This window comes from Lygodium microphyllum, chromosome 18, assembly GCF_053477565.2.
Source record: "Lygodium microphyllum isolate KBCC chromosome 18, Lygodium_microphyllum_v1.1.10, whole genome shotgun sequence".
Classification (NCBI taxonomy): Eukaryota; Viridiplantae; Streptophyta; class Polypodiopsida; order Schizaeales; family Lygodiaceae; genus Lygodium; species Lygodium microphyllum.
This window is the reverse complement of record NC_141152.1, coordinates 20,882,540-20,910,162: the sequence shown is the minus strand read 5'-3', so window position 1 is coordinate 20,910,162 and position 27,623 is coordinate 20,882,540.

Genomic DNA, 27,623 nt, shown 5'->3' with positions numbered 1-27,623 from the left:
CTTTTCCAGTAAGATGCCACCCCTAGGAAGACAAGGCATCGGCCCCGGGTCTGACTCGTCCCCAGAAACCTACCAGGACTTCACAAGGCAATGATCATCTACGTAGAAATTTTTCTTTCTTTTCGTCTTCAATTTTTATAGAGGTTGGAACCCCTTTTTACACACCTCCGTATATATTTATTGTCTTTAACATATTCAGGGTTTCTTTTTCTTTATCATCTTTTTTTTTCCTTCCATAGGCTTCTCTAACTGCCTCACAACTAACAAGAACTCCTACAACGGCTGCCTAGCACGCTAGCAGAACAAGTCACGAGGACTTTCGTCTAAAATAGGTCTTTCAATGCTTGACAATGTCTTTACAGGAGGCAACGACTACCCAGACCTCCCTCAAACATACTGAACCTAAACCTAGGACTTCATGCCTTGGACGCCGGTTCCCAACAAGAAACGAAAAACCCCTTAGCAAGTACACAGACATGTATAGTATAAAAACCACAGTACTCGTAAAGGAGAAATATCACCTGGATAGGGCCACGAGAAGCTTCTGCGCAACAAAGGCTCCTTCCAAGCTCATCTTCAAACCTGTCTAGCAATAACTAAAACACGAAACCATTAACCACACCTGCACTAAACAGACAACTGGCCCTCTTGGCCGAATGAAATAAAACATTCTCTCTAAAGAAACTGAGCGGCCCTCTTAGGCTAACGAAATCTGGATGTAATATCCAAAGAAATTAGCCTTCCTAGCTTAAAACTAGATAGATCATTTTAGTCCACATAATGCTGATGTCCTTGGCATATACATCACACCCTATCAAACTGCCCAGGGTGCCAAGGATAGCATATCATAGGTCGACTAGAAAATTAGCTAAAAGCTTGATCTTGTATGGTTTTTTCTTTTTTACATCTCCAGGTTTTGTAGAGCTACAAGTCCAAGCCTTTCCACAAATAACTCATCAATAAGACTGATCCCTTCTTGGGCACTATGAACTGAATGAACGGCCTTAGTGGGCTCGCATGTCCCACATTTATTGTAATTCAAATACACTGGTTGCTCAAGCGGCTGAGTGGCTCCTTTGGGAGAAAGAATCATAGCTTTGTACTCATTCGAACCTCCCCTATTTGGGTTTTCACATAAATTAGTGCTGCGACCCACACTAGGTAGAGCTTCAAGCCTAGGCACATCACATGGTTGTATCCCAAGGTAGTGTATATTGTCAGATGTATATCCAGTCTTATCCTCTTGGGGGTTCGACAAAATATATCCAGATGGGATCCTTGGCCTTGCATCCAACACTCCTGCCATACTTTTGGAGATTTTGGGTCTCCAAACCCATCTCACATTTCCCTTAATATTCTTGCACTCCCTCAATTTGTTGCACTGGTCTAACGAACTCAATGCAAACTTATCCCTATGGCCAAAGGGCCTCACATCCTTATGACCTTTGTGAAGCATAGGTGGACTTTTAGCATTTTTCATCCTCTTTACAAAAGATGCATTTACTTGTTTAGGTCCATACTGCAAATTTTTCCCCATAAGAACCATGCTTTCACTGAAGGGAACAACATCCACCCGGAAGCATGATTCCAACACCAAAGGTCTCTCAAGAGCCTTACTAGCAACAAAATTAGAACCACACACAGAATGCTTATCAACACTCATAGGCCCATTGGTTCTATCCATATTGCCATCACAACCACTTCTCGTGGAAGTGTTGCAAGCCCTAATGGGACTTACATGGCCTGGCACCTGTTCACAGAGAGGCATGTCATTACTACTCATAGGATGGCCATTTTCTGCTTTGAGATTTTGGCCACCAAGGTTCCCCTCATAGGCTGCCTTGGTATCAACAAGTGAGCTGTCTTCTTGCAGAAATGGTTGGAAGCTAGGATGCACTTGTACTGAGCGGGGAAAACTCCAAAAGTTTTTCCAACATCTCTGAATATGACCCTCATAATCAATGGCTTGCATTTTTGCTTCCCTTAATGACTTAGGATTCTGCAGTCCCACTTGGATTTGCGTATTAATCTCTAAGCCATTCAAAAAGAGCTCACATAGCACATCATTTGGTAGTGCACTGACTCTTCTTGGCCAAAGCCTAAGAGTACTATGGAAGGCTCTAGCATACTCTTTAACAGAAGGATAAGACTCCTGTCTAAACTGCATAAGCTGCCCTAAGATGTGAATCATAGGGAGCTTCTTTTCATACTCATCTAGAAATCTATCACAAGACTCCTCAAATGATTTGATCGACCTTCTTGGGAGGCTCCAGTACCATTTCCTTGCCTCTTCCTTTAGGGTACTTGGGAATACGAGCATCCGATGTATATCGTCGAACCCACTTGCAATGCAAGTTAGGTCATATTCTCTTAAATGAATCATTGGATCCTCATCTGGCAACCCTATAAAACACTGGGAGATCCCTATAAAGAGGAGGACATTTAGTCATTCCTTTTGGGATCAACACCGGGTCATTAAAATCTTCATATTCACCATGATCTGGGTCAAGCCTCTTAGGATCTTTAACCTCTTCCATCCCCACCCTTTCCGGTGTAGGGGGGTTAATATCCTCATTCACTACAACAAAAAGGCTCCATAGACGCGCTTGTAGACGCAATATTTCAATTGTGAAAAAAAAAGTCGGGCGCGTTTATTAACGTGTCTATTTTCGCGTCTACAAAATCGCGTCTAAAAGCGCACTTATAGTCAGAAGTAGACGCACACTTAGACGCGCGTATAAATGCGCTACGTAAATATATAATCATATTTATAAAAAAGTGGATATATTTGTATTGGGCGTCTATACATGCGTGTATCTACGCATCTAGAACCGCCTTTACTCTGAAAGTTTTTGACGAGAATAGATGCGCATTTATCCTGCAATTTAGACGCGCTGATAGACGCACAAAACTGAGGTATGAAATAAAAACCAGAGAGCATGTGGCTTTGCAGGCCACATACTCTCTGGTTGCCCCCCCCCCCCCCCCCATCAACATCAAATTGTATACTTAGGAAAAACAGAGAAAGATTATTTCGAGGATTGGAAACTGAAAACAAAACAATGTATGTAGCACACCAAATTTCATATATATATATGAAACGGTTTTACATTATGAGTTCTAGTGCTTGTGACGTCATGATCGCAAGCACTACCTGAAAGTAATACATATCAAAAATGAAAATTACAAGCCAAGGGGAGGCATGCATGCATGGGGCTCCTCTATATCTCCTCAAAAGAGGCATCATCATCACTACCACCACTGCTGCCTATGCCGCTGCCGTTGCTGCCACTGCCACCGCTAGTCCCCCCTTCGCTATCCTCAACTGTATCAGGGTTCGCCTACACAAAGGATTAAAGTATATAAATACCATTACAAACAATAAATCATATTGATCTATACTTTTCATGTAAAAAATAAAACATACCTCTTCTGGTGGTGGAATCCTCATGGCGCGATTATATTGCTCCTCCGTGATGAGTCCCTCCTCGTAGAAATGCTGCCAAGTGGACGCCCGGTTATGACCTCGATGGTAGCCTACCTCTCTAGGAGTAGGCATCCTAGCAACGATATGGAACCACAAAACAATTTGAATATACATAGTATTAAAACACACTACATAATGAAATGAAACAAATTACAAAATTTAATTTTAAAAAAGAAATCAAATAATACTTACAAACTCAGTCTCCCATGACTCCCTGCAACCCGATCCATAATGTGACGATCCCATGGTTGCCATCTGGATACGTCGCGCCTCTGCATGCTGGCGACTTGTCATTTTCTCCGTTTCTCTCTTCTTGGCCTCTTTCCACTCCTTGCGGTGGCAATTGGGTGGTTGGCCATATCCAGGGCGCCCCTGCTCTTCTCTCCGCAATGACTCCTTGGTGCGCGTCATAAGGTGAGACCTCTTGTTATGAAGCGCGTCTCTCACCTTTGACCGTCCCCAATCATCTGAGAATCGTGAATTCTCGGGATTAGGGTACCTTTTATGTACTGCCCCCAGCACCTCTTGCCACAAACCATTTTTTTGGTGCTTGAAGGGAATCATGTAATCTTTGTATGTGGCATGCACGACACTCCTCAAGTAGACTATCACTTCCCTCCCCTCGAAGTCATGAAAGATACCACCAACATCAGTGATAGAGTAGTACATTTGTGGAGGCTCACCTCTCTCATTTTTCGGTGAGGGTGATCAAGAGCCACCACCTAGGCAACCCCCACAAAGCCCTCGACCTCCTCGTCCTCCCGCACCACTCTCCCTCCTCCCTCGATGTGCACTACCCTCTACCTCACTCGATACACGTGCCTCTGCAAATGTACGTGCTTCGGCCGATCCATGTACCTCAGCTGATCCATGTGCAGGCAAAGATGTGATAGGTGTCCCAGACATCACACTGAAAACCTCATCTGTAGTAGTGCGAGGGCGACCAAGATAATTGGTCATCTCCCCCATGAATTTCTCCTTGTTGAATGGGGTGCTAGAGGATCCAGGATTCCACATCTACACAAAAAAAATCATATTACCCTGTGTAGATAAAACATATTACATACAGTGTCTATACCTGCGTCTCTATGCGCGTCTATACCTGCGTCTCTGTGGGCGTCTGTCAGCGCGTGTATCCTCGCGTGTACACTACAGAGCACATGCACCCGCACACGCGCTCAAAGATGCGCCCCCACAGAAACGTTTTTCGCGTCTATATCTGCGTCTACACTAAGATGTAGACGTGCTATCAGACGCGCTTGGTCGGATGATTCTACCAGGCGACCGCCATTATTGATCTACAAAATGCAATACATGATAAGATCACAAATCCTAAATACACAGACAGAGCAGAGAGAGGAAGATAGAAAGAGAGAGAGAGAGAGAGAGAGAGAGACTCACCTTGGGTGTTTGGTGTGGTGGGTGGTAGCGCTTCTTCCTTCTCCTTCTTTCTCTTCTTGGTAAGTTACCCTCCCTTTATGCTTGCTTCCTTGCTTGCTGTTTCTTCTTGTTCTCTCTTTCTTCCTCTCCTTGGCTTTCTTTTTCCCTTCTTGTGCGTTTGAAATGAAAGAAGAGGTGAGTCATGAGGAGGTGAGGCATGAAAAGACTAGGTGAGGCATTAAGAGATTGCATGTCGGCTAAACTCAAGCTTCAGAACCGCAAAAAACGTAGGAAAGGAAACGCATAGTTTGAAAAGAAATGATTTAAGTATGATTTGAATTTTGACGTATGCGTCTATTTTTACGTGTATAAGCGCGTCTATTTGCACGAATATATAGACGCAAAAATCGCGTCTATTTACACGCACGTTTAGACGCGCCAATAGACGCTGTGATAGATGCGCCAATAGACGCTGTGATAGACGCGCCCGACTTTGCGCGTCTAACATGCGCGTCTATGCCTCGTTTCTGTGTAGTGATTGACATCCCTTTTTGCCAACTCACTAATGAGTGGTCTAGGGAGTCCTATAAGTTTCAACATGTCATATTGATCCCCTCTTAGAGGGTCTTCCATACCTTTCCCTTTAAAAGAAAAGTCCATAACGGTTTTATATAAGAGCTTTTGGCCCTTATCTAAAGAAGATTTATCATTACCACTTCTTAAAACTTTGGAACCGTGCCTTTTAAGCAACGGTTTTCCCTTGACAGCTAGGGCTTCTAACATCCTTGTGATGCCTACTATGTCGTCATGGTGGCCCATTATATGGGATGTTTCAACCACAAGCATATTCCATCGTATATCTGCACTTTCCAATGGAATTATGGCTTTAGCATGATGACTTGTTGATGCCACAACTACCATAGTTTCCAACATGCTTGTTTCATGCTCTCTAGGTTGATGGATGGTTAAACATGATTTCTCTTGGGTAGAGACCACACCAAGGCGAACCTCGGCCCATGCCATCGTATTAGAGGATGGGGTAACCACTAATGGGCTACTCTTTTCATCACATAAATTATCTTTTGCAGAGGACTCATGCTCTACATAACTAACTAAGTCCATTAGTAAGTTTTGTATGGGGAAAGCCAAGTTTTTCCATCATTGAACAAAACCCATTTTATGGATAATTTAGGGTCCCTTGAAACCCTAGATTCGAAAATCGCCACTTATAGGTAGCTCCCGGCAAACGCACCACTCATGGGACCTGAAATGGGCCGGCACTGGCTATAGCACTAGCCGGACCTCATGCTCATGACACACAAACACCCTTACGGCCTCGCGGACCAGGAGCGTCAATCTAATGCTGAAGGACATATGCCCTAAAGCTTAATTCATGCATTTATAGTTTATAGTCCAACGTTTCCCTAAAACTCCTCAAAGGGAGAACCCTTATACATTGGCAATGCCACCATCACACACATATGGAAGGCACTCCAACGACTAACAGTCGGAGCCCCACTACAACTCTCCTACATTGCAGGGATTGGCCCTTTGATGCGCTGCTAAGCATATAACACAAACGAGCACAAACTCCTCTCTTTTATATTTCTCGTATTTCCAAGAGATATACCATGCTTCCTCACTTCACGGTCCCTTAGGAAACCCACCCTCTACCCTACGGCAAGGGATAACCTCAAACTCTCAATCGTGGGTCAAAGTCCTAAGAAAACAATTGCTATGCAGTCCAGGAGATTTTCCTTCGATACCATGAATCATGCATAGTGCATAATGTGAATGGTTTAGTACATAAACAATAGAAAATCAATATTGAGCTTAGTGCAAAAGCATTCTTTCAATGATTTTGACTATCGCTCGTATGCAGCGTTGCATGAACCTAGCACCGAGGAGACCTCGTGCTACTAGGTTCTTAATTTTTAATTATCGACCAACCTAAATGGTATGCATAAAAACCAGCAAGATTTTCCTCATTTCATTCAGCATTTGAATACCTTTTATACACTCTACCCCCTCACCCGTTTAGATTGTGCATTATTGATCGTTTTAGGGTTCATTTCCATGTTTTTGTTGACTTACTAAAACATAAAGGTAGGACTGAACTGAGGCTAAACCTCATACTTCAGACCTCCATATATACAAAAACATGAATCTTATTTTTTCTTAATTTTCAGCACTCAAAATTCATTTTTCCCCTAATTTTTAGTAGTTTTTTCCTATTTTTCTTGTATTTTTTACAATATTAAATAATTGAAAATACAAAATGAGTTGTGAGCTATGGCCCTTAGGTTCATTTGCAACAAAAACACAAATTTAGTTGGTGTGTCTTATTATATTTTCCATTGATATATCAAAAACACCCAATTTCCCCATATTTTACATGTTTTACAGGTTTTACACCATTAATTTCAGTCACAACACTTATGATTTTCTGATTTTTTGAGCATAAACTGATCAAACTCATAGCAAACAACAACCTAATGCATAATCAACCCATGGGAACAAATATTCATGAAGCAAATTGCATAAAACATCAATTTCCTTTGTAAAAATGGAATTACCGTTCTTTGCAGGTTGCGGGTTTTTATTTGCCATGTCTCGAGACTGATTTCCAGCGGCCATTAATGCTCATGACAATCCACAATCAGCAATTTTCATTCCTCTTGAACCACGGAGCAATCCGGTCTTCATTGGACAAGCATCCGTCATCCATTCTTCTTCTTCTTCTTCACCACATGAATCTTCCCTTAGAGGAGGAAGAGGGAGGAGAGAGAAAGACTAGATTTCCATCTCTTCATTCCCACAGCCATTTCACGGGCGAAGACAAGCGATAAGACCAGCCAAGAGAGCGAAGATCAGCCCCACGATCGGTTGTATGGGTTGCTTTCAGCCTGCATACTCCATCTTCATCATGAGAGGGCGCAAAAAACGGCCGCCATGTTGCTCCACGTTTTTTCTACATCCCTCATTCTCTCTCCACGTTTTTTGCTTCATAAGGTGCATAAAATTTTAGAGAGGGGGTCCAAACTCAAAAGGCATGCCCAATTTTGGCCTCCCAAGTGTCCACCTTTTTATATCTTGACCATTTTGTGGCCATTTCACTGTCCTGGCTCTGATTTGAGCTCTGAAAAATCCTGGGTGTCCGGGTTGACATCCCCCATTGGGTAGCAACTCTTGATAACCCGCATGGCAGTTTGAAAATTTATAAAAAATCAACAAGTGTCGCTCGGGCGCCTTTAAAGCACTTGACGCTTAAAATCGAGGTTGAGCCGCTGCCTTCGACGTTAAATATTTTTCCCTTGATATTCGTAATTTTTAGCTATTTTTAAGCACTTCTCGGCATCAAAACTCCGCTCTCATTGGCGAGCACGGGATAGGGCGACTCAGCCCATTGAATCTTGCAGTAGATCTGCACAAAACAACCAAAGTAAGCATCAAGCTGATACAAAATAGATACCTACGAAACACAGCACAATGCTCACCCTACCCCTTGACAGAACCAAGGTATGACATCCACAAGGAGTAGGCCTAGCATAATCTGATAAAAAGTTCGAAGCTAGTCCTAACCAACTGCTCCAACACAGCCAAACTAAAAAGAACTATCAAAGAGGTTGCCCTAAGTGGGGGTCTGAACTACCTACCTAACTAAGGACAATACAACTAGGAGCTCCTACTAGGCGAGGACTCCTATAGCCTGATCAAGAAGTATTTTCTTGTAGCACATTTCTTCTTCTTTTAGGGTTTTATTTTTTTGACATACTCGGGTATGTAAAAAGGAGGGAGCTGAGCGTAGGGACCCAAGGAGAACAGGGCATCGGCCTCAGGTCCTGTCTCGGTACCTAAGAACCTACCAAGCCCTCGCAAGGTGACACTTAATCCTTTTCTAACGCTCACTTTTATTTTCGCTCCAACCTTCCTTACTTTCTTCTTTTCCAAGAAGATGACACCCCTAGGAAGACAAGGCATCGGCCCCGGGTCTGACTCGTCCCCACAAACCTACCAGGCCTTCACAAGGCAATGATCATCTGCGTAGAATTTTTTCTTTTTTTTCATCTTCAATTTTTATAGGGGTTAGAACCCCTTTTTACACACCTCTGTATATATTTATTGTCTTTAAGATATTCAGGATTCTTTTTTTTCCTTCGACAGGCTTCTCTAACTGCCTCACAACTAACAAGAACTCCTACAATGACTGCCTAGCAGGCTAGCAGAACAGGGTCACGAGGACTTCCATCTAAAATAGGTCTTTCAATGCTTGACAATGTCTTTACAAGAGGCAACAACTACCCAGACCTCCCTTAAACATACTGAACCTAAACCTGGGACTTCATGCCTTGGACGCCGATCCCCAACAAGAAACGAAAAACCAATTAACAAGTACATAGACATATATAGTATAAAAACCACAGTACTCGTAATGGAGAAATATAACCTGGATAGGGCCACGAGAAGCTTCTGCGCAACAAAGGCTCCTTCCAAGCTCGTCTTCAAACCTGTCTAGCACATAACTAAAACAAGAAACCATTAACCACACGTGCACTAAACAAACAATTGGCCCTCTTGGCCTAATGAAATAAAATATTCCCTCTAAAGAAACTGAGCGGCCCTCTTGGGCTAACGAAATGTGGACATAATATCCAAAGCAATTAGCCTTCCTAGCTTGAAACTAGATAGATCATTTTAGTCCACATAATGCTGATGTCCTTGGCATATACATCACACCCTATCAAACTGCCCAGGGTGCCAAGGATAGCATATCATACGTTGACTAGCAAATTAGCTAAAAGCTCAATCTTGTATGGTTTTTTTTTTAAATCTCCAGGTTTTGTAGAGCTACAAGTCCAAGCCTTTCCACAAATAACTCATCAATAAGACCGATCCCTTCTTGGGCACTATGAACTGAATGAACGGCCTCAGTGGGCTCGCATGTCCCACATTTATTGTAATTCAAATACACTGGTTGCTCAAGCGGCTGAGTGGCTCCTTTGGGAGAAAGAATCATAGCTTTGTAGTCATTCGAACCTCCCCTATTTGGGTTTTCACATAAATCAGTGTTGCGACCCACACTAGGTAGAGCTTCAAGCCTAGGCACATCACATGGTTGTATCCCAAGGTAGTGTATATTGTCAGATGTATATCCAGTCTTATCCTCTTGGGGGTTCGATAAAATATATCCAGATGGGATCCTAGGCCTTGCATCTGACACTCCTGCCATACTTTTGGAGATTTTGGGTCTCCAAACCCATCTCACATTTCCCTTAATATTCTTGCACTCTCTCAATTTGCTGCACTGGTCTAACGAACTCAATGCAAACTTATCCCTATGGCCAAAGGGCCTCACATCCTTATGACCTTTGTGAAGCATAGGTGGACTTTTAGCATTTTTCATCCTCTTTACAAAAGATGCCTTTACTTGTTTACGTCCATACTGTAAATTTTTCCGCATAAGAACCATGCTTTCACTGAAGGGAACAACATCCACCTGGAAGCATGATTCCAACACCAAAGGTCTCTCAAGAGCCTTACTAGCAACAAAATTAGAACCACACACACAGAATGCTTATCAACACTCATAGGCCCATTGGTTCTATCCATGTTGCCAACACAACCACTTCTCGTGGAAGTGTTGCAAGCCCTAATGGGACTTACATGGCTTGGCACCTGTTCACAGAGAGGCATGTCATTACTACTCATAGGATGGCCATTTTCTGCTTTGAGATTTTGGCCACCAAGCTTCCCCTCATAGGCTGCCTTGGTATCAACAAGTGAGCTGTCTTCTTGCAGAAATGGTTGGAAGCTAGGATACACTTGTACTGAGCGGGGAAAACTCCAAAAGTTTTCCCAACATCTCTGAATATGACCCTCATAATCAATGGCTTGCATTTTTGCTTCCCTTAACGACTTACGATTCCGCAGTCCCACTTGGATTTGCATATTAATCTCTAAACCATTCAAAAAGAGCTCACATAGCACATCATTTGGTAGTGCACTGACTCTTCTTGGCCAAAGCCCAAGAGTACTATGAAAGGCTCTAGCATACTCTTTAACACAAGGATAAGACTCCTGTCTAAACTGCATAAGCTGCCCTAAGACGTGAATCATAGGAAGCTTCTTTTCATACTCGTCTAGAAATCTATCACAAGACTCCTCAAATGATTTGATCGACCCTCTTGGGAGGCTCCAGTACCATTTCCTTGCCTCTCCCTTTAGGGTACTTGGGAATACGAGCATCCGATGTATATCGTCGAATGCACTTGCAATGCAAGTTAGGTCATATTCTCTTAAATGAATCATTGGATCCTCATTTGGAAATCCATAAAACACTCGGACATCCCTATAAAGAGGAGGACATTTAGTCCTTCCTTTTGGGATCAACACCGGGTCATTAAAATCTTCATATTCACCATGATCTGGGTCCAGCCTCTTAGGATCTTTAACCTCTTCCATCCCCACCCTTTCCGGCGTAGGGGGGTTAATATCCTCATTGACATCCGTTTCGGCCAACTAACTGAGTGGTCTAGGGAGTCCTATAAGTTTCAACATGTCATTTTGATCCCTTCTTAAAGGGTCTTCCATACCTTTCCCTTTAAAAGAAAAGTCCATAACGGTTTTATATAAGAGCTTTTGGTCCTTATCTAAAGCAGATTTATCATTACCACTTCTTAAAACTTCGGAACCGTGCCTTTTAAGCAACGGTTTTCCCTTGGCAGCTAGGGCTTCTAACATCCTTGTGATGCCTACTATGTCGTCATGGTGGCCCATTACACGGGATGTTTCAACCACAAGCATATTCCATCGTATATTCACACTTTCCCATGGCATTATGGCTTTAGCATGATGACTTGTTGATGCCACAACTACCATAGTTTCCAACATGCTTGTTTCATGCTCTCTAGGTTGATGGATGGTTAAACATGATTTCTCTTGGGTAGAGACCACGCCAAGGCAAACCTTGGCCCATGCCATCATATTAGAGGATGGAGTAACCACTACTGGGCTACTCTTTTCATCACATAAATTATCTTCTGAAGAGGACTCATGCTCTACATAACTAACTAAGTCCATTAGTAAGTTTTGTATGGGAAATGCAAGTTTCTCCATCCTTGAACAAATCCCATTTTATGGATAATTTCGGGTCCCTTGAAACCCTAGATTCGAAAACCGCCACTTATAGGCAGCTTCCGGCAAACGCACCACTAATGGGACATGAAATGGGCCGGCACTGGCTATAGCACTAGCCGGACCTCATGCTCATGACACACAAACACCCTCACGGACTCGCGGACGAGGAGCGTCAATCTAATGCTGAAGGACATACTCCCCTAAAGCTTAATTAATATTCATGCGTTTATAGTTTATAGTCCAATGTTTCCCTAAAACTCCTCAAATGGAGAACCTTTATACATTGGCAATGCCACGATTACACACATATGGGAGGCACTCCACCGACTAATAGTCGGAGCCCACTGCAGCTCTCCTACATCGCAGGGATTGGCCCTTTGATGCGCTGCTAAACATATAACACAAACGAGCACAAACTCCTCTCTTTTATATTTCTCGTATTTCCAGGAGATATACCATGCTTCCTCACTTCAGAATCCCTTAGGAAACCCAGCCTCTATCCTACGCCAAGGGATAACCTCACACTCTCAATCGTGGGTCAAAGTCCTAAGAAAACAATTGTTATGCAGTCCAGGAGATTTTCCTTTGATACCATGAACCATCCATAGTGCATAATGTCAATGGTTTAGTGCACAAACAATAGAAAATCAGCATTGAGCTTAGTGCAAAAGCATTCTTTCAATGATTTTGACTATCGCTCGTATGCGGCGTTGCATAAACCTAGCACCGAGGAGACCTCGTGCTACTAAGTTCTTAATTTTTAATTATTGACTAACCTAAATAGTATGCATAAAAACCAGCAAGCTTTTCCTCATTTCATTCAGCATTTGAATACCTTTTATACACTCTACCCCCTCACCCGTTTAGATTGTGCATTATTGATCGTTTTAGGGTTCATTTCCATGTTTTTGTTGACTTACTAAAACATAAAGGTAGGACTGAACTAAGGCTAAACCTCATACTTCAGACCTCCATACATACAAAAACATGAATCTTATTTTTTCTTAATTTTCGGCACTCAAAATTCATTTTTCCCCTAATTTTTAGTAGTTTTTTCCTATTTTTCTTGTATTTTTTACAATATTAAATAATTGAAAATACAAAATGAGTTGTGAGCTATGGCCCTTAGGTTCATTTGCAACAAAAACACAAATTTAGTTGGTGTGTCTTATTATATTTTCCATTGATATATCAAAAACACCCAATTTCCCCATATTTCGCATGTTTTACAGGTTTTACACCATTAATTTCAGTCACAACACTTATGATTTTCTGATTTTCTGAGCATAAACTGATCAAACTCATAGCAAACAACAACCTAATGCATAATCAACCCATGGGAACAAATATTCATGAAGCAAATTGCATAAAACAACAATTTCCTTTGTAAAAATGGAATTACCGTTCTTTGCGGGTTGCGGGTTTTTATTTGCCATGTCTCGGGACTGATTTTCAGCAGCCATTAATACTCATGATAGTCCACAATAAGCAATCTTCATTCCTCTTGAACCACGGAGCAATCCGGTCTTCATTGGACAAGCATCTGTCATCCATTCTTCTTCTTCTTCTTCACCACATGAATCTTCCCTTAGAGGAGGAAAAGGGAGGAGAGAGAAAGACTAGATTTCCATCTCTTCATTCCCACAGCCATTTCACGGGCAAAAACAGACGATAAGACCAGCCAAGAGAGGGAAGATAAGCCCCATGATCGGTTGTATGGGTTGCTTTCAGCCTGCATATTCCATCTCCATCATAAGAGGGCGCAAAAAACGGCCGCCATATTGCTCCACGTTTTTTCTTCATCCCTCATTCTCTCTCCACGTTTTTTGCTTCATAAGGTGCATAAAATTTTAGAGAGGGGGTCCAAACTCAAAAGGCATGCCCAATTTTGGCCTCCCAAGTGTCCACCTTTTTATATCTTGACCATTTTGTGGCCATTTTTTCGTTCTGGCTCCGATTCGAGCTCTGAAAAATCCTGGGCGTCTGGCTTGACATCCCACATTGGCTAGCAACTCTTGACAACATGCACGACAGTTTGAAGAATTATCAAAAATCAACAAGTGTCGCTCGGACGCCTTTAAAGCACTTGACGCTTAAAATCGTCCTAGGTCGAGCCGCCGCCTTCGATGTTGAATATTTTTCCCTTGATATTCGTAAATTTTAGCTATTTTTAAGCACTTCTCGACATCAAAACTCCGCTCTCATTGGCGACCACGGAATAGGGTGACTCAGGCCGTTGAATCCCACAGTAGATCTGCACAAAACAACCAAAGGAAGCGTCAAGCTGATACAAAATAGATACATACGAAACACAGCACAATGCTCACCCTACCCCTTGACAGAACCAAGGTATGACATCCACAAGGAGTAGGCCTAGCATAATCTGATAAAAAGTCTGAAGCTAGTCACTAACCAACTGCTCCAACACAGCAAAACTAAAAAGAACTATCAAAGAGGTTACCCTAAGTGGTGGTCTGAACTACCTACCTAACTAAGGACAACACAACTAGGAGCTCCTACTAGGCGAGGATTCCTATAGCCTGATCAAGAAGTATTTTCGTATAGCACATTTCTTCTTCTTTTAGGGTTTTATTTTATTGACATACTCGGGTATGTAAAAAGGAGGAAGCTGAGCGTAGTGACCCAAGGAGAACAGGGCATCGACCTCAGGTCATGTCTCGGTACCCAAGAACCTACCAAGCCCTCACAAGGCGACACTTAATCCTTTTCTAACGCTCACTTTTATTTCGCTCCAACCTTCCTTACTTTATTCTTTTCCAGCAAGATGCCACCCCTAGCAGGACAAGGCATCAGCCCTGGGTCTGACTCGTCCCCAGAAACCTACGAGGCCTTCACAAGGCAATGATCATCTGCGTAGAAATTTTTATTTTTTTTCGTCTTTAATTTTTATAGGGGTTAGAACCCCTTTTTACACACCTCTGTATATATTTATTGTCTTTAAGATATTCAGGATTTCTTTTTCTTTATCATCTTTTTTTTTCCTTCGACAGGCTTCTCTAACTGCCTCACAACTAACAAGAACTCTTACAACGGCTGCCTAGCAGGCTAGCAAAACAGGGTCACGAGGACTTCCGTCTAAAACAGGTCTTTCAATGCTTGACAATGTCTTTACAGGAGGCAACGACTACCCAGACCTCCCTCAAACATACTGAACCTAAACCTGGGACTTCATGCCTTGGATGCAGTCCCCAACAAGAAACGAAAAACCCCTTAAAAAGTACACAGACATGTATAGTATAAAAACCACAGTACTCGTAAAGGAGAAATCTAACTTGGATAGGGCCACGATAAGCTTCTGCGCAACAAAGGCTCCTTCCAAGCTCATCTTCAAACCTGTCTAGCACATAACTAAAACAAGAAACCATTAACCACACGTGCACTAAACAAACAATTGGCCCTCTTGGCCTAATGAAATAAAATATTCCCTGTAAAGAAACTGAGCGGCCCTCTTGGGCTAACGAAATGTGGACATAATATCCAAAGCAATTAGCCTTCCTAGCTTGCAACTAGATAGATCATTTTAGTCCACATAATGCTGATGTCCTTGGCATATACATCACACCCTATCAAATTGTCCAGGGTGCCAAGGATAGCATATCATAGGTCGACTAGAAAATTAGCTAAAAGCTCAATCTTGTATGGTTTTTTTTTAGAAAAATCTCCGAGTTTTGTAGAGCTACAAGTCCAAGCCTTTCCACAAATAACTCATCAATAAGACCGATCCCTTCTTGGGCACTATGAACTGAATGAACGGCCTCAGTGGGCTTGCATGTCCCACATTTATTGTAATTCGAATACACTGGTTGCTCAAGCGGCTGAGTGGCTCCTTTGGGAGAAAGAATCATAGCTTTGTACTCATTCGAACCTCCCCTATTTGGGTTTTCACATAAATCAGTGCTGCGACCCACACTAGGTAGAGCTTCAAGCCTAGGCACATCACATGGTTGTATCCCAAGGTAGTCTCCACAAAATATATCCAGATGGGATCCTAGGCCTTGCATCCGACACTCCTGCCATACTTTTGGAGATTTTGGGTCTCCAAACCCATCTCACATTTCCCTTAATATTCTTGCACTCCCTCAATTTGCTGCACCGGTCTAACGAACTCAATGCAAACTTATCCCTATGGCCAAAGGGCCTCACATCCTTATGACCTTTGTGAAGCACAGGTGGACTTTTAGCATTTTTCATCCTCTTTACAAAAGATGCTTTTACTTGTTTAGGTCCATACTGCAAATTTTTCCCCATAAGAACCATGCTTTTACTGAAGGGAACAACATCCACCCGGAAGCATGATTCCGACACCAAAGGTCTCTCAAGAGCCTTACTAGCAGCAAAATTAGAACCACACACAGAATGCTTATCAACACTCATAGGCCCATTGGTTCTATCCATGTTGCCATCACAACCACTTCTTGTGGAAGTGTTGCAAGCCCTAATGGGACTTACATGGCTTGGCACCTGTTCACAGAGAGGCATGTCATTACTACTCATAAGATGGCCATTTTCTACTTTGAGATTTCGGCCATCAAGGTTCCCCTCATAGGTTGCCTTGGTATCAACAAGTGAGCTGTCTTCTTGCAGAAATGGTTGGAAGCTAGGATGCACTTGTACTGAGCAGGGAAAACTCCAAAAGTTTTCCCAACATCTCTGAATATGACCCTCATAATCAATGTCTTGCATTTTTGCTTCCCTTAATGACTTAGGATTCCGTAGTCCCAGTTGGATTTGCGTATTAATCTCTAAGCCATTCAAAAAGCGCTCACATAGCACATCATTTCCTAATGCACTGGCTCTTCTTGGCCAAAGCCTAAGAGTAGTATGAAAGGCTCTAGCATACTCTTTAACAGAAGGATAAGACTCCTGTCTAAACTGCATAGGCTGCCCTAAGATGTGAATCATAGGGAGCTTCTTTTCATACTCATCTAGAAATCTATCACAAGACTCCTCAAATGATTTGATCGACCCTCTTGGGAGGCTCCAATACCATTTCCTTGCCTCTCCCTTTAGGGTACTTGGGAAAACGAGCATCCGATGTATATTGTTGAACCCACTTGCAATGCAAGTTAGGTCATATTCTCTTAAATGAGTCATTGGATCCTCATCTGACAACCCATAAAACACTGGGAGATCCCTATAAAGAGGAGGACATTTAGTCCTTCCTTTTGGGATCAACACCGGATCATTAAAATCTTCATATTCACCATGATCTGGGTCCAGCCTCTTAGGATCTTTAACCTCTTCCATCACCACCCTTTCCGGTGTAGGGGGGTCAATATCCTCATTGACATCCCTTTCTGCCAACTAACTGAGTGGTCTAGGGAGTCCTATAAGTTTCAACATGTCATTTTGATCCCCTCTTAGAGGGTCTTCCATACCTTTCCCTTTAAAAGGAAAGTCCATAACGGTTTTATATAGGAGCTTTTGGTCCTTATCTAAAGCAGATTTATCATTACCACTTCTTAAAACTTCGGAACCGTGCCTTTTAAGCAACGGTTTTCCCTTGACAGCTAGGGCTTCTAACATCCTTGTGATGCCTACTATGTCGTCATGGTGGCCCATTACACGGGATGTTTCAACCATAAGCATATTCCATCATATATCTGCACTTTCCCATTGCATTATGGCTTTAGCATGATGACTTGTTGATGCCACAACTACCATAGTTTCCAACATGCTTGTTTCATGCTCTCTAGGTTGATGGATGGTTAAACATGATTTCTCTTGGATAGAGACCACACCAAGGCAAACCTCGGCCCATGCCATCGTATTAGAGGATGGGGTAACCACTAATGGGCTACTCTTTTCATCACATAAATTATCTTCTGCAGAGGACTCATGCTCTACATAACTAACTAAGTCCATTAGTAAGTTTTGTATGGGGAAAGCCAAGTTTTTCCATCCTTGAACAAACCCCATTTTATGGATAATTTAGGGTCCCTTGAAACCCTAGATTCGAAAACCGCCACTTATAGGCAGCTCCCAACAAACACACCACTCATGGGACTTGAAATGGACCGGCACTGGCTATAGCACTAGTCGGACCTCATGCTCATGACACACAAACACCCTTACGGCCTCGCGGACCAGGAGCGTCAATCTAATGCTGAAGGACATACTCCCCTAAAGCTTAATTCATGCATTTATAGTTTATAGTCCAACGTTTCCCTAAAACTCCTCAAATGGAGAACCCTTATACATTGGCAATGCCACGATCACATACATATGGGAGGCACTCCACCGACTAATAGTCGGAGCCCCACTGCAGCTCTCCTATATCGCAGGGATTGGCCCTTTGATGCGCTGCTAAACATATAACACAAACGAGCACAAACTTCTCTCTTTTATATTTCTCGTATTTCTAGGAGATATACTATGATTCCTTACTTCACAGTCCCTTAGGAAACCCACCCTCTACCCTACGGCAAGGGATAACCTCACACTCTGAATCGTGGGTCAAAGTCCTAAGAAAAAAATTGCTATGCAGTCCAGGAGATTTTCCTTTGATACCATGAACCATGCATAGTGCATAATGTGAATGGTTTAGTGCACAAACAATAGAAAACCAGCATTGAGCTTAGTGCAAAAGCATTCTTTCAATGATTTTGACTATCACTCGTATGCGGCGTTGCATGAACCTAGCACCGAGGAGACCTCGTGCTACTAGGTTCTTAATTTTTAATTATCGAACAACCTAAATGGTATGCATAAAAACCAGCAAGATTTTCCTCATTTCATTCAGCATTTGAATACCTTTTATACACTCTACCCCCTCACCCGTTTAGATTGTGCATTATTGATCGGTTTAGGGTTCATTTGTATATTTTTGTTGTATGAAAAGCAATAAAAACTTACTAAAACATAAAGGTAGGCTAAACTGATGCTAAACCTCATACTTCAGACCTCCATACATACACAAATATGAATCTTATTTTTCCTTAATTTTTGGCACTCAAAATCCAAATTTTCCCTAATTTTTAGTGGTTTTTCCCTATTTTTATTGTATTTTTGCAATATTAAATAAATAAAAATAAAAAATGAGTTGTGGGCTGTGGCCCTTAGGTTCATTTGTAGCAAAAACACAAATTTAGTTGGTGTGTCTTATTATATTGTTCATTAATATATCAAAAACACCCAATTTCTCCATATTTCGCGTGTTTTACGGGTTTACACCATTAATTTCAGTCACAACAGTTATGATTTTCTGAGCATAAACTGATCAAAATCATAGCAGACAACAACATAACGCATAATCATCCCATGGGAACAAATATTCATGAAGCAAATTTCATAAAACATCAATTTCCTTTGTAAAAATGGAATTACCGTTTTTTGTGGGTTGCGGGTTTTTATTTGCCATTTCTCGGGACTAATTTCCAACAGCCATTAATGCTCATGACAGTCCACAATCAGCAATCTTCATTCCTCTTGAACTACGGAGCAATTTGGTCTTCATTGGACAAGCATCCGTCATCCATTCTTCTTCTTCTTCTTCACCACATGAATCTGCCCTTAGAAGAGGAAGAGGGAGGAGAGAGAAAGACTAGATTTCCATCTCTTCATTCCCACAGCCATTTCACGGGTGAAGACAGGTGATAAGACCAGCCAAGAGAGGGAAGATCAGCCCCATTATCGGTTGTATGGGTTGCTTTCAGCCTGCATACTCCATCTCCATAATGAGAGAGCGCAAAAAACGGCCGCCATGTTGCTCCACGTTTTTTCTTCATCCCTCATTCTCTCTCCACGTTTTTTGCTTCATAAGGTGCATAGAATTTTAGAGAGGGGGTCCAAACTCAAAAGGCATGTCCAATTTTGGCCTCCCAAGTGTCCACCTTTTCATATCTTGACCATTTTGTGGCCATTTTCCCGTCCTGGCTCAGATTCGAGCTCTGAAAAATCTAGGGCGTCCGAGTTGACATCTCGCATTGGCTAATAACTCTTAACAACCTGCATGGCAGTCTGAAAATTTATCAAAAATCAACAAGTGTCGCTCGGCGCCTTTAAAGCACTTGACGCTTAAAATCGTCCTAGGTCGAGCCGCCGCCTTCGATGTTGAATATTTTTCCCTTGATATTCATAGATTTTAGCTATTTTAAAGCACTTCTCGGCATCAAAACTCTGCTCTGATATGTGCTACCTAATACAAAAACCGTAGGTAAGGAATCACTGGTAGGACATGCTTTCTAGAGGTAGACACATTGCAATGCTGACTACAACTTGCAGTGCATTCACCTTGCCATTGGCATTGTGAGAGTAGTAATAGCTTTTAGCAAGGGCAATGTGGCTCCACCCAAGCTTGCAATGCTATCGATAGTAGTATATCTAATAAAAAGTCTAAGGAGGGGGATCATGACTTGTCCCACCTTGCCAAGACCAATCAATCACAAACCAAGGGAAATGCAATCAAGGCTACTAAGCAACAACTAAAATGGGTACCTAAATGCCAGTCTCCACCATCTAAGAGCCGACCCGCAAGGACCATAACTCTCAAGCAGCACACCCTAAGCATAAAAGACATAGTTGGTACTCTAAAACTCAATGAACAGTCAAGCCGCGGTGAGTACCTATAGGCCTATTGCGCGCACAAGGCTACTATGAGGGCAAAAACTAGATTTGGGTGCCTAAGACTAAGAGTAGCACATATGCCCCTCAGCCAACTGCTACTATCCCATCTCTAAAGACTGGTGGGATACTTAAACCTACTAAACCACTCGAGTCAAAAACCAAACTTGTCAAACCTCAACATGTCTACTAACCAAAATCGCAAGTGAGTGCCACTAACTGACTCAACCTAACATTGCTAGTACCCCAACCGGCTCATTACCAACAAGCAACATAACATTTGTGCCCCAAACTAAGCCCCTCACACAAGTGGCTAACCCAAACCCTAAGGATTAGTCAAATTGGTAGATACCACTTATTGAGCTATCCCATTTTGCACATATTGCTGAAAAGTAGTGGCAAGATGCCAAGGAGAGAATGACCAAGGAAGAAAAGGCTGAGCTACAGAGAGTGCAGGAGGATTCAAGGAGGTTTGAAGAAGAGAGAAGAAGGAAAGAAATAGCAGAGGCAAAAGAGTTGTACAAGTAGGAAGAGCAATATTTGGCTCAAGCCATTTGTATGTCGATGGTGGAACAACCCTTGAAGGAGGAGGAGTTACCTCTGATGAGTCCACCATGGGAAGGAGGCCTAAGCACCAGCATCAAAGTGCTAGAAATCAAACCACCATGGATGGCAGAATGCAAAGGCAAGGGCCTATTTTATTCAATCCCACCTGCTCTTGTGCCCCAACCTATAACTCCCACGACCACCCAAGGCATCACTAGCATAGTGGATGCAAGAAACCTCATGGCCTCAATGTAATACCTAGTAAGCAAGGTGAAATGAATAGCCTCAGATTCAAATGGAGGAGCTCTTCTAGCTAGAAAGAAGAGACCAGCAACTATAGATGCTAAATCTATGCAAGATCCCAAGAAGTAGAGAATAAAGGCATCAACAACAACCATACCTACAGCACCACTACCATCCATGGGCTACAACGAGTACATCAAAGAACTTCTCACACGAGTGGACAAAGTAAATTTGGAGAAGAAGACAATGGTAGCTAAATTGGAAGTTGAAAGAGAAGCATTGGTAGGTTTCCAATTGGAAACTACTTGGCAGGAAGTAGGATACCAAAAAGAAATACATGAGTTGAAGGAAAAGCTCATAGATAATGAGAAGAAAGAAGATAATTGGCAAGGAAGACTTGAAGAAGAATGTCAAGAAGTGATAGGGTTGCAGAGGAAGTACAAGCTCATCCTCATGCAACATGAAGAATTAACAAAGCAATTGAAGAGGATAGAAGAAGAAATAGATAAACTTGGGGCAACGTATGCAAAAAAAGCTCAGAAAGAGGAAGAAAATCAAAGAGGCATGGAGGTAATGAAGCATAGGCTACTAATGGAGTTGGAAGAGTAAGGAATGCTACAAGAGAAATTGAGCACTAGGAGAAGGGGAAAGAAGGAGCAATTCAGAAGTAGAAGGACGCAAAGTGGAGAATGGTGGCCCTAGCACAAAGGCAAAATGAAAGCCTAGAGGAAAGGAAGCAAAAGGTCGAGGAATGGGTTGCCAAAAGTGAGGGAAGATTGAAAGAATTGCCAGGACATCTAGCCCATGCTAAAGGCAATAGTATGTTAGGAGATGTTGAGATATCGAGCTCCACTCGTGATACGCCAGGGTGACCGTTGTGTATTTATGTCACCGACTTGTCAGTTGCAGATGCGGTTGGTACACCGCCCCTGAATAATAGCTACATGATAGCTATCCTTATCTACTCTAGTTCGTGGCTTAGTTAGTATGCCACCTTAGTTAGCTGAGTTTGGTTTGAGACCCATATCTAGGGTTCTTCTATTTCTTTGTACTTGAGTTCTTTTGGCTTCCACAACTAAGAAGAGGAAAACTGTTTTCAGCCTCCACCCTTGTGTATATTCCCCCATTGTGCAAGCAAGAAAGCTACAAGTGAGACTCCTTCCTTCTCTCCCACAATCTTGACATGGTATCAGAGCCTTGTTCGTGGTAAGGAGCTCAAGAAAGCAAGCCAAGCTCGCGGTGTTCTAGTAAGAGGACCAGTGTTGCTTTCATTTTCTATTTTGGGAGCAGATCTCTGTAGGTAGCACAGCCGGAAAGTGCAGGAGTGCATTGTCTCAGGTTGAGACGCCCTTCGCAGTGAAGCAAGAGGGCAGTATATGCTGTGGGAGAGGGCTTTAGCCCATGGCGACCTTGTTTTTTTGATTTGAGGCCATTTCGGGGCCTGTTTTGGAGGCGGAAGTTTTCTGCATGCACTCAAGAAAAGGCCCAGTTTTATGCTGTACAGCCACTGTTCTACAAGTCGGTGAATAGTTACTGTAAAAATTGCATTGTATGCTTGTGCGCAGAGACATTGGGAGTTACAGAATCATCCCTGTTGCCTGTTGATGCAAAATCGTCACTAGGAAGTGACTGTGTGGTCAAATACCACTTTCGCCAGTTTTGCAGATTTTCCCTTGTGAGGGTGAAGCTGTGGTTTTTGCAGTGACAGAATTTTTTGCAGTCTTCTGTAATGGCATCTAATTCTCTTTCACAGATTGTCACTGAAAAGCTTGACAAGAACAACTTCCAAGCATGGAAGTTTAGAATGACGAATTTCCTTATGGGAAAAGGATATTGGGAATTTGTTTCAGGAAATGAAGAAGAACCAGTTCTTCCTGATGTTCCCAATCAACAGCAAATGCAGGCATTTAAAGCATGGCATGAGAGAGCCAGGAAAGTTATGTATTGGCTGTCTATCAGCATTTCAGACTCTATGATTGTGCATATTCAGGATGCAAGTACGCCAAAGGAGGCATGGGATACTTTGTCAAAAATGTATAGCACAAATACGCAAGCCGGGAAAATGCAGCTCAAGCAAGAGTTGCACAATGTGCAAAGAGAAAATATGAGCATCAACGACTACCACATGAAGGTGAAGAAGATTGCAGATGCACTTGCTTCCATTGGGTCACCAGTGGAAGATGATGATTTGGTTTCTGTGACCTTGAATGGTCTAGGAAAGGATTATGCACAGTTTCGGACATCCATTTCAGTTCGTGAAAGATTTCCTGATTTTGAGGAGTTGATTGCTCTTCTAATTTCTGAGGAACAGAGAAATGGTGGTGCATCTTCTTCAGGAGGAACTTCAAAAGAAGCCGTCTTCTACTCAAATGCTGAAAGAGGTAGAGGCAGAAGTAGAGGAGGCCGATTTGGAGGCCGTGGTAGAAATCAGAATATGCAGCAAACTCAAGAAAACCAGTCCTATGGAGGAGGACGTGGTAACTCTAGAGGTAGGGGGAGCCAAAGAGGTCGTGGTGGATGGCAAAGAGGTCAAAATGCAAACAGTAATGTTGAATGCTACTACTGTGGTAAAATGGGTCATATGGCTAAAGACTGCTATAAAAAGCAGAATGACATCATGAATGGAAAACTGCAACAAGGGAATTATGCATCTTCTAGCAGACAGGGTGATGACAGAAATGAGCATTTGTTCATGGTGCAGCACATGAACAATTCTGTGACAAGTGCAGAAGAAAGCAATGATGTATGGTATGTTGACTCAGGTGCATCAAACCACATGACAGGTCATGCAGAATGGATGGAGGATGCAAGGAAAATGGAAAAACCAAGATTTGTGGAGGCTGGTGATGATACTGCACATCCTATTGTGCAGATTGGAAAAATTCCCTTGTCTATGCAGGATGGGAAAAAGAAATACCTGTCCGATGTATTTCATGTCCCGAATATCACTAAGAATCTGGTTTCTGTCAGTCAAATGGTTGAGCATGGCTTGCAGGTCAGATTTAATCCTCATGGATGCTTTGTTGAGGATATGAAAAATAAAGGTCACTTGAAAGCAAAAGGAAAGAAGAAGGGCAGAATGTTTACATTGGATGCAGACATGTCTGAATTGAGTGCAGCAATGTTTGCACATGGGACCGGTGTAGTTGCATATATTGATATCTGGCATAAACGCATTGGTCATGTTAATGTACAGCGACTTAAATCAATGCAGGCCCAAAATATTGTTGCAGGATTGCCAAAATTCAAGGTTGCAGAAATGCATAAGGTATGTGAAGCCTGTCAGTTTGAAAAACAGGCAAGGAAACCATTTCCTAGACATGTTCAAGAGAGTGAGAAGCCATTGGAATTAATCCACTCTGATGTGTGGACTACTAAAGCTGCATCTCTTGGAGGCTGTCATTATTTTGTCACTTTTATTGATGACTATAGCAGAAAAGTTTGGGTGTATTTTATGAAAAAGAAAAGTGAAGTTTTTGGGCATTTCAAAACCCTTAAAGCTATGGCTGAAAAAGAAACAGGTCTGCAAATAAAATGCCTAAGGTCAGATGGAGGGGGAGAGTACCTCTCAAATGAGTTTGCAAAGTTCTTGCAGGAGCATGGCATAAAGCAGCAATATTCATGCAGTTATACCCCATAACAAAATGGAATTGCAGAAAGGAAAAACAGGCATATTGGAGAGGTATCTCGTGCCATGCTCAATGAAAAAGACTTGCCAGATTTTTATTGGGCTGAAGTAGTTGCTACAGCTGTCTACATAATGAACAGGACTCCCACTGCAACAATACATGGAATGACTCCAGAGGAGAGGTATACTGGTAGGAAACCAGATATTTCTCATTTGAAAATTTCTGGTTGCATTGCCTATGTACATGTGCCAGATGAGCTGAGATCCAAGTTGGATCCAAAAGCTGAGAAGTGCATCTTTATTGGTTACTCTCTGCAGCAAAAAGAGTATAGATGCTATAACCCTTCTACTCGTAAGTTTACAGTGAGCAGAGATGTTATTTTTGATGAGATGAGTAGCTGGTATAAACCAGTAAATGTGATTGATGATGTAGATGCACAAAATGGTAATGCTTCACAGAATTCACAGCAGCAGTCACAAAATATTAGTGGACTTGGAGGGTCCTCTAGTAGTGGTTCACATTCTTCGCCATGGACAGACAGATTGAGATCAGGAGAATCTTCTCAAAGCAATGAAGAAAGTGGTATGCAGGTATCACGAAAAGGAAAAGAGAAGGTTGATCAGCCCATGTTTGATGTGAATGCAGGTCACTCTTATGTGGATGGTGAATCCAGTGGCTCAGAACAGAGCATTGATGATGAGTTGGGTATTCCTTCTATTGTTACACCTGGAGTAAGGAAGACCAGGGATGTTTTGAGAGCACCTGGGAGTGAACCTACTTTGCGCAAGTCTACGAGAGCTAGGTATCCTGTGGATAGGCTGAAATATGATGGATTTACAGCCATTCACTATGCATATATGGTCAAAGTGATACAGGAACCAGAACCCACTTCTTTTGAGCAAGCCATGGGAAAAGAAAAATGGGAGAAAGCCATGGATGAAGAAATGGATGCCTTGGAAGCAAATGCTACATGGGAATTGGTACCTTTGCCTAAAGGTAAAAATGCAATTGGTTGTAAGTGGGTTTATAAGGTGAAGCACAATGCAGATGGTTCTGTGAACAGATACAAGGCAAGATTAGTAGTCAAGGGGTATGCACAAACATATGGCATTGACTATGAAGAAACATTCAGTCCGGTTGCAAGGATGGCAACCGTAAGAGTAGTCATTGCTATGGCTGCATCAAAGGGATGGTCTTTACATCAGATGGATGTAAAGAATGCCTTCTTTCATGGTGATTTGCAAGAAGAGGTCTATATGGAGCAGCCACCAGGTTATGTGCATGCTGTTCATCTTGAGTTTGTTTGCAGGTTGAAGAAAGCCTTGTATGGCTTGAAGCAAGCACCTAGAGCATGGTCTGACAAGATACGACAGTATCTTGTCACTATTGGCTTTCAGATTTCCAAGGTAGATTTCTCACTTTATGTGAGAAAAACAGAGAAAGGTATTATGCTACTTGTCATTTATGTTGATGATTTGATTATGACAGGTGACAGTGATGAAGATATCCTTCATGTGAAAATGCTATTGAAGCAGAAGTTTGAGATGAAGGATTTGGGAGAGCTATGTTATTTCTTGGGCATTGAGGTGATTAGATCACCAAGTGGGATATGGCTCTTACAGAGGCAGTATGGATTGGACATGCTGTCCAAATATGGGATGATAGGCTGTAAGCCTATTTCAGTTCCTTTGGAGCAGAATGTGAAGTTGAGCGCAGATGCAGGTGAGCTTCTGGAAGACCCTACTATGTACAGACGCATAGTAGGAAGTTTGATTTATATGACTATTACCAGGCCAGATTTGAGCTATGCTGTTGGATTGGTAAGTCAGTTTACGCAGTCTCCAAGGAAACCACATTTGGATGCGGCTAGACGCATACTCAGGTATGTGAAGTCCACATTGCAGTATGGACTATTTTATGAGACTGGGGTTCAGATACAGTTGCATGGATACACGGATGCTGATTGGGCTGGTAGTATTTCTGATAGACAATCTACCAGTGGATATGTGTTCTCTTTTGGGAGTGCTGCAGTCACTTGGAGCAGCAAGAAACAGCCTACAGTTGCCTTGTTGAGCACAGAGGCTGAGTACAGGGGTGCAGCAATGGCTGCATGTGAGGTAGCTTGGTTGCATAAGCTACTTTATGATATGCATCAGTCTACAGATGGGCCAGTTGTCATTTATTGTGACAACATGAGTAGTATACACTTGGCAAATAACCCAGTCTATCATGCTAGAACAAAGCACATTGAGGTGCATTATCGTTATGTGCGAGAGAGGGTTTTACTAGGTCTTATTGATCTAGTTTATGTCAGCACAGAGGATCAGGTAGCTGACATATTCACGAAGGCATTGGGCGTAGAGAAGCTGCGCAAGTTCAAAGACCTGCTTGGTGTGCAGGAATTGGGATTGAGCTCGAGGGGGAGTGTTGAGATATCGAGCTCCACTCGTGATATGCCAGGGTGACCATTGTGTATTTATGTCATCGACTTGTCATTTGCAGATGCGGTTGGTACACCACCCCTGAATAATAGCTACATGATAGCTATCCTTATCTACTCTAGTTCGTGGCTCAGTTAGTATGCCACCTTAGTTAGCTGAGTTTGGTTTGAGACCCAT